The sequence below is a fragment of the Heloderma suspectum genome, chromosome 5 (assembly GCF_057233095.1).
Source record: "Heloderma suspectum isolate Gila_16-S chromosome 5, 16-S_ref, whole genome shotgun sequence".
Classification (NCBI taxonomy): Eukaryota; Metazoa; Chordata; class Lepidosauria; order Squamata; family Helodermatidae; genus Heloderma; species Heloderma suspectum.
This window is the reverse complement of record NC_139462.1, coordinates 21,416,620-21,425,434: the sequence shown is the minus strand read 5'-3', so window position 1 is coordinate 21,425,434 and position 8,815 is coordinate 21,416,620. Positions and strand designations below refer to the sequence as shown.

Below are 8,815 nucleotides of genomic sequence, written 5' to 3'. Positions count from 1 at the left end.
TTAAAAATTACTTTCATTATAAATCCACTATAAACTTTCTTCTTCCTTCCTTCCTTCCTTCCTTTCTTTTCTCTCTTTCTAATCCATAACTGTTCCACACTGCCAACTCACCGCCATCAAACCTGCTTTTTTAATATTAATTGCCAGGTTAGCAATCAATTTCCGGTGGGGTTTTATTTTATTTATTTATTTTTTTAAAAAAAGAAAGGAATGTACAGAAAACCCTCTAGAACAATCTCCCAGGTTTAATGAGCATGTTGCCCACATCCTCACTACCCCAGCATGGTAATTGAGCAGATCTATTAACTTGTTACACTAGATTTGTTTAAAGAGACTATTACACAGTCATTTAATCAATTTGTTACACTGAAGGTCCTGACTTATGAGACACTTGCCGTATGATTCCTTAATGACTGAATTAATTTGTTTTAATAAAAACCAACATTGTGTACAAGCGCATTTCGAGAAATGAAATTTTGGAGAGCAGAACAGTCCAATGCTTCATCTGATTAGATTTTCCCCCTTCTTGTGGTTTCTCTAAGACTTGGAGTTGCCTTCCTAAGCTTCATGGTATAGGGGCGCATTTTTCTTTTTTATAGCATCATTAATTTAATATGGATCATTAGTTCTTTATACACATGCATGTTCTGACAAATGTAGCCAATGAATAATGCACCTAATGTGCTTGGGGCTCAAATGCATCACATCATAAACAGAAACGGCTTGGAAAATAAATAATTATCATAAATAATCATCAGAGTAACAGCAATTAATATCAGAGCGGGCCTGTTCTTTCATGCCTTGGTGCACTAAAAGGCTTGTTTTACACACCTAAGACCTCAATGCTTAAGGTGGCAGAACCAACTGGGGGGGGGATAAGCAGAACACAAATAGATTTAGGGGGGAATTAGAGGTTATCTGGAGAGCACATGTAGGACAAGAAAATCGGTTTTGCTCTTGATGGAGTCTGACATCTCTGGAATAGATGTAAATAAACACCAAGAAAAAGGACTTGGTGGTATTGATTATGCAAAATAATTACCACATTACCAATGTTAATGCACTATGTTAATGTAGTACATCACAATGCTTTTGGGTTTTTTTCTGGAAGGAAAACTGTACAGAGCAGGGCTATATGAGTGATCCTTGAGAAAAGCTTTTGGCGCTGCAGGAGGAAAAGAAAAGAAATGTTTCAGCTTGCTGAATTCATCGTCACTGATATCAGTGATTAAGCCAAATAAAGCTAATACTATTGAGCCTGATGTAAACATTTCAGCTCAAATCAGCACACTGGTGGCCCACATGCTGTTCATGGGATGCATTAAGGGATTCTGAATGGACGGCGCTCCGGAGGAGCCAAATATGCACTCAGTAGCTTCTCAGTGATCATTATGGGGTATTATAGATATAAGTCTTATCAATAGATAGTGTTGGCTGAAGGCTGTTTTTTACTAAAGTCAGAAGTACCTTAGGACATTTCATCTCAGGTCAAATGGGAGGGGAAACTTCTTTTCCTTTCCTTTTCTTTTCTTTTAGTTTTTCATCCTGGTCAGCAAGTGGTTTTCTTGAAGGGCCACAGACACTGGTGTTGCTTCCAGATGGAGGGTTCCTAGTGCTGCCAATCAGAAAGTAGGATTGTGCAGCAACGGTCTTTTTCTCTCCTTAGGGGATTTTCTGCAGTAAGAAAAAACATGGAAGAAGTGGTGGGATTAGCAGTGGCCAGGGCCGAAGCCCAAAGTGAGCAGGGCCAGAGCCACCCCCCTCTCTTACACACACATACACAATCACACACAGTCTATTTTAATTATTTAAAATATTTTATACTGCCTTTTGAGGCAAAGCCTCCTCATGCACATATATCCATTCACAAACACATCCATCATTTCCTTCTCTTCCCCTTCTCTGTCTCTCCCCTTCTGTCCCTCCCTTTCTCTGTCTTGGTCCCCTTTTCTCTCCTTCCTTTTCTCTCTCTTTTTCCCTTTCTCTCTCTCCCCTTCTCTCCCCCTTTCTCTCTCCCCTCTTTTCTCTCTCTTGCTTCCCTTCTCTCTCTTGCTTCCCTTTCTCTCCCCTTCTGTCTCTCTTGCTCCCCTTTTCTGTCTCTCCCCTTCTCTCTCTCTCCCACTCCATTTCTGTCTTTGTCACCTTTTCTCTCTTGTTCCCCCTTCCTCTCCCCCCTCCATTTCCCCCCCTTCTCTCTCCCTCCCCACTTCTCTCTCTCCTCTTTTCTCTGTCCTTCTCCCCTTCTCTCTCTTGGTCCCCCTTCTCCCTTTTCTCTCTCTGTCTCTCCCCTTCTCTCCTCCCCCCATTTTTTCTCTTTCTTCCCTTCTCTCCTTGCTCCCCCTTTCTCTCCCCTTTTCTCTCTCTGCCTCTCCCCTTCTTCCCCCTCCATTTCTCTCTCTTTTCCCCGTTCTCTCTCTTGCTCCCCCTTTCTCTGCCCCTTTCTCTCTGTCTCCCCCTTCCTTCTCTCTCTTTCTCCCCTTCTCTCTCTCTAGCGTAGGGGTTAAATAGCTGAATTATCAATCAGGAAGTCCCTAATTCAAATCTTACCTCTGCCACTAACTCACCAGCAGTGTAATCCTATACATGTTTACTTGCAAGTACATAGACATGCATTGGATTCATGCACTGAACTCTGGGGCTTGCATCTAAGTTGTTGCACATAGGATGACACTGTAAGTGGGCTTAAGCAGGTCATTTTTAGCCTCATTCTCCCCAGCTGCAAAAGAGGTTACTGATGTGCTTTATAGTCCTAGCATAAGGACTGCTAGGATCATGCATCTAATACACATTTACATGGGAGTAAGCCCTATTGAAATCAGTGGGACTTACTTCTGAGTAGACATGCAGATGATTGTGCTATTAAGTACTTTGGTTTGAACTCTTTAAGGTGCTATATAAATACCAAGCATCACTATTGGATCCAATGCCCATCCAATCATATTGGCTGGGTGATTGGTAGACTTTCTGGTTACAGATGCCACCAGAGCATATGGAAACATGCCAGGCCAGGGTATTTGTCCACCCAGCTGAGTGATGTTTCCTTTGACTAACAGTATTTGCCGTGGTCTGTAGGCAGAAGTGTTTCACATGTAGGGCAGCCAAAGGCAAAAAAGGACAGAACTCCTGCATCTTTAATCATTGTGAGAAGGTGAGAGAGGGCCTTCTTGGTGGCCGCTTCCAGCTGGTGGACCGCCTTGGAAGCTCCTCCTCCCTTGCAACCTGCTTGTTCACCTGCCTCTCACTCTGGCCCAGACAATGGTGGTGGTGAGAAGGAGCAGCAGCAGATGCCACTGCCTTTGCTCACAGGCTGTATGCCTGTCAAGGGAGCAAGTGGTAGCAATGATGAGAAAGAGGATGAGGAGTAGTAGCAGACAGGGACATTGGGGATGAGAAGGTAGACTCATGGAGGGAGGGAGCCCACCGGGGGAGGGGTCTTGCTCTAAAACCGACACTGCCTCCTCCGCTCCAGAGCAGCATTTCAGGAGGACAGAGAGCTGCAGGTGGAAGGAGGACTTGCAAAGGTCACCGCTCCACCCCCTTCCTCCAGCACATGCGGAACTCTGCTAAGCGCTCATCTGGATCCAACCCACCATCTTGGGTTACGTGAGTGCATTGCTGAGCATGACTGCATCAGATCAGTGGCCCTGAGTCAATACTACAGTCCCAAATATACTTTAGCCATATGCAGTTTAGTCATCAGCAATGCACGGACTGGCTATCTTTAATGGATTTGACCTTTTGCCGGTTTTAACAGATGTTGCTCATGACCATCTCAAAAAGCTTGTTTAAAGTGAACAGCATTAAGCATTTGAGGTCGCTGGGCCAACTCAAGGTCATTTTAATTCTGCCAAAAGGTTAATTAGATCACTGCATTAAAACAAGAATAGAGTCCACTTAGCTACGCCTTAATAAGCCTGGACAGTTTTGTCCTCTATCACTTTTAACTGTCCCTTCTAAGAAGAAAACCATTCCATATATATATATATATACACACACACACACACACACACAGAGAGAATTAGTAGAATGATTCCACCTTTGAATCAAGTGGTGCTAAACATGATTCTTCTGCTATTGTTCCTTAATTCATTTCTAGTGGTACATAGAACAACATTTCTGCATGGAATTGTAATTATTCTGTCATGTACATGGTACTTTACAGAGACAGATAAAGAAAATGAGAGGTCTCTGCCAACAGAGGTTACAGTAAAAAAAAAAATACTGATGGGGAAGGAAATAGAGGAGGGGAATGGACAATGGCAGAGGCATGGATAACAGAGCCCAAAGCAACCTTCTCCAACCTGGTACCAAACCCTCTATATTGGTGCCTCTATATGTAGGGAAAAAAATGACCATTTGCCATGCTGGCTGGGGCTGATGGGAGTTGAGTTCAAAACATCTGGAGGGCAAAAGGAAGGGGAAGGCTACCCTAAAGTCAGTTGAGGCTGGGGCTCCGATGTGAGTGGGACACTGAATTCACTCTGGGTTTTCATCAGAACCAGTCAGAACTCTAAAGGAGCCATCCAAAGTGCACTCCTTTAGAGTTCTGACTGCTTCTGAGTCCTGACTGAAACCAGGAGCGGATATCTATCTATCTATCTATCTATCTATCTATCTATCTATCTATCTATCTGCCTGCCTGCCTGCCTGCCTGCCTGCCTGCCTGCCTGCCTGCCTGCCTGCCTGCCTAATCTCTGTATATCTACTGAGAAGTAAGACCCACCAAGTTCAGTGGACTTATTCCCAGGTTAGTGTGTATAGGACTGCAGCTTTAACAAGTAGAACAGTCGAGAAGCTTCTTTGCAGATAATGTTTTGCCCCTCTGTGAGAAAAGTAGGGTCATTTTTTTTCTGCATATGGAGGCACCAATATAGAAAGCTTGGTAATATGCACATTGAATTATCAAGTGCACATTGAATAATCAAGGGAAATACAGATGGTTAATCAACACCAACAATAAGAACATCATCAAAAAAAAAAAAGGAGAGAGAACATAAGAACATAAGAAGAACAATGCTGAATCAGAACCCACAAGCAGGACACAGCACCCTCCCACCCATGTTCCCCAGCAACTGGTGTACACAGCCATCCTGCCTCTGGTACTGGAGGCAGCATACAACCATCAGGACTAGTAGCCACTGATAGCCTTATGCTCCATGAATGTGTTTGATCCCCTTTGAAAGCCATCCAAATTCATGGCCATCACTCCCTGTTGTGGAATAGAATTGGCATTGTTGGCCGAATGGCTTTGTGTGGTGCACGTCACCCCCACGGGGATGCTACGCATTGCATGAAGGCAGGGACTCATCTGGCATGGGTCCCTGACCGCCCATCTGCATCCCTGCTGAGACTGGAGAGAACAGTGGGGACTCCCCCGCATGCTGCTTCCCCTCCCAACTGTTATCTCAGATCAGAGACAGCAGTGGGGATTCCTCACGGGGGAAGGAGGCCCTGTCCTCTGGAGGAACCCAAGCCATGTGGGCTGGAAGCCATGTGGGCTGGATGTAGGACCTTCAGAGGCCAAGTAAGGCCCATGGGCTGGAGGTTCTGCATTCTTGGCCTATGGTGTGTGTGCGTGTGAGAGTGAGTAGTGCTGTGCCGAATCCTGCCCCCTATTTTCAGGAACTTTTTCTCTCCCTGCGAAAGGGACAGAGGTCAAGACTTTCTCCTTTAAGCCACGGCTCAGAGTGGCTAGGTGTCCTCTTTTACAGAAGACAGTCATCCTTTTGAAGGACTGCCAGAGGACTATCCTCTATTTGAAGGTGTCCTCTCTTTGAAGGGCTGTCCTGGCCCATTCCAGTATAAAGATAATAAACCCTAAGAACTGTTGCCCATCAACAGTGACCACCAGGACAGCAGACTGAACAGACAGGCACACAAGTCACCTGGTCACAGTTTACCACAGTATAGTAGGATGTACTGTATTTCAATTTAAACTATAATATTATTTCTAAATTTGAATATAGTCCTATAAATTAGCATATGCAAATGTTATGCAAATCAATGCCTGCTTTTTTGGTGGTGCATTTCCTCCTTTTGGGCAGTTCATAAGTGGCCACCCTAGCTCAGCTCCAGAGTCTACTTTGAATGGCAGAGATCAACCCTATGAAATGTGAAGCAATAAGGAAGAAAGTGCCTCTAGGCACATCCAGAGTCCATTTTCCTTAGCAGTGAATAACCAAAACTGCCCCCATAAATAGTGAGAAATCCAAATCCTGGATTCATTGGGGTGTGTTTTTTTTTTAGAAAATAGTAATACAGATCCAGCTTGCAAACCATTAGACGATACTATATATGTAGTGGTACATCTTCTGATCTTAGCAATCCACACTTATTTCCCCAGCCCGTTATCACTAGTTGCTTACGCTGCTGCAATTTTATTTTGAATGGCAAAGGCTGCAGATTTGTCCCCAACCCCACCACGGTGTTTTCCAACAACACGTAAACCCATTGCGTTGTTGCTCCCTAATCTAGTAGCGCTGATGAGATGGAGCCAAAGCTTTCAATGCAATTTCATTAACATATGCATGAGGCGCACTTTTGCAGTGTTGCAGAAACAACACAAATTGGTTTGTGAATTGTAAACTCCCCCTTCTTCTCCTGTTAGTTGTCATGATCTTCCTCTCCCACCCCCACCCCATGAAATCACCAAACTGAGGATCAGCAAATGCACTGCATTTGGATGCTCACTTAAATGCTCAGGCATGTTGAAACATGCCCTGGCTGGCTCCCCAGCGTATGTTCCCCCTTTCTTTCCTACACTGATTTGCAATGTACCAAGATCTCTCTAGTGTCCTGGTACTACGTGAGTACGGTGGGCCCTATAGGGAAGCGTCAGCACTTTTCAACCAATTATAGGGACACCTATTTAAGGAGGTGTCAACCAATGCCGCTCTAGGTTTTTGAGGGTGCTTGGGCAATGCATCTGCAGTGGGCCCCCTCCAGCAGTAAGTCTCCCTTCTCATTGTCCAGCTGCAGCTGCTGCACCTCCTTCTCTTTCTCACCATTGCTCCCATGTGCTTTCTGGACAGGCAGAGAGCGAGTAGCAGTGGCATCTGCTGCTCCTCCTTCTCACCACCACCATTGCCTGGGCCAGATTTAGAGGCAGCTACACAAGGGAATTGTAATAGTGAAGAGGAGGAGTGACTCAAGGGGGCTCTTGTCAGTGGGCCCCTCCTGGGGTGTGCCCAAACTATCTGTCCCTTGTTGTAGGCCCTGGTGTCAATCCCTCTCTTCTTCCAATCAGGGAAATTAAGAGGATGGGAAAGAGCGAGGTTCTTACACTTTTCATAGCAGCTGCCTGCACCTCCTTTTCAACAGGCATTTTGCTTCTCAGTATCCCTTTTTTGCTTTACCCATGGAGAGAGAAGGATCAGTCCCGCTGAACAGCTTCTGTTTGCGATGATTCACTTCTCAAATTGTTCAAGGAAAAAGTCCCCATCACCTCTTTTTTATTAGGAGCAAGAAATTTGGGGCATATTTTGTCCAAAGCATACCTACCACCACAAATGCTAGCCTCTTTTGCTTTCTTGGGTAGGAGGAATATCCTCCAAAATGCTGCTAGTTTAATATGCACAATTGTATTCAGGATTCCTAGAGTGGTTCCTGTAGGCCAGGGGGTGGGGAATGCTTTTTCTATCAAAAAAGAGCCAAGAGTTGGCCCCCTTTCTCACTCTCTCTCTCTGTCTGCCACCCCATTTTCTCCTTTCTCTTTCTGACACCCCTTCTCTGTCTCACTGACACTCCCCTCTTTCTGATACCCCCTTTTCTTGCTCTCTGTTTCTGACACTCCTTCTCTCTTTCTGACACTCTTCCCTCTCTTCTCTTCTCTTCTCCCACCCTCCCCCCTCTTTCTGTCTTTCTGACACCCCCTTCTCTCCCCACCCAAGCAAGCTCCGAATGGAATGAAAGTTTGCTCTTGTCAAAGGTCTGCACTGATCACTCACAGAGGGCTTTTGAAATTAGGCCAAGGGCTGTCCATTTACAGGCTGCCCAGCCCTACTCTGTCTTGGACAAAATGGTGTCACATTAGAGCAAATAGAACTGTCCACAGCAGCACAGGCCTGCTACCATCTTCATCTTTGCATCTGCCATCACCACTACAAGTGAATGAGGTGTGTGTTTTTTAAGGACTGAGAGTTTATCAGAGGTAGAACGTTTACACATGTTCCCAGCCAATCATTACAAAACTGCTAAATAGGTCCTAGAACTCAGTGGGGGGCAGACCATGGGAAGAGGTGGGTGCCCTACAACATCCATGCATGTAGCCTACCTCCAGAGGGCTAGGGCAATAAAAAAAAGCAAGGAAGGTAGATGTGAACAAAGGAAATAGAACAAAAGTTCTGCTAGTTGATTCCCTGAGCTTCTGAGCCTTTGTGCTAAGTCATGAATATCATTGTCAGAATTAACACATCGTGCTGTACTGCAATTATCCACCATTGACAAGCTCTAAGAAGGCAGTCTTTGTGTTCTTGCTTTAGATTGGACTCCTGTAATTAAATATTAAAATAAGGGGATTTATTAAGTTAGCAGATCTCTTAAGTGAAGTTGTTGTAAAAAGCGAATTGCTTCTCGCTACTTCAACCTTACAGAAGAGGTTAGAAATGTATTCTAATTCAGAATGGGAATTTGGAATTCTATATTTGCGGGCTCCCCCTCTCCAATTGATGCCATTATGAAGAGAATAGAAGCTGTTATAAACATTTGATGTGGAAATATATAGGGAGTAGCAGACTTCTCACATCAAGCTTAATTTAATTTTTCCTCGTGGAAAAGATCACTTTTGACTCACATTGTTCATGTGAAATAAAGAAAC

The 8,815-nt window shown here is 44.6% G+C and overlaps 1 long non-coding RNA gene across 1 annotated transcript in view; it reads right to left on the bottom strand.

Annotated features, from left to right (window-relative positions):
• Nucleotides 1-596: 596 nt before the first annotated feature.
• Nucleotides 597-8,815, bottom strand: part of LOC146343681 (uncharacterized) — a 64,160-nt gene continuing 55,941 nt past the window's right edge. The window contains exon 5 of the long non-coding RNA XR_014792563.1: nucleotides 597-1,674. This is a non-coding gene — a long non-coding RNA (uncharacterized LOC146343681). The remainder of the gene's footprint in view (nucleotides 1,675-8,815) is intronic.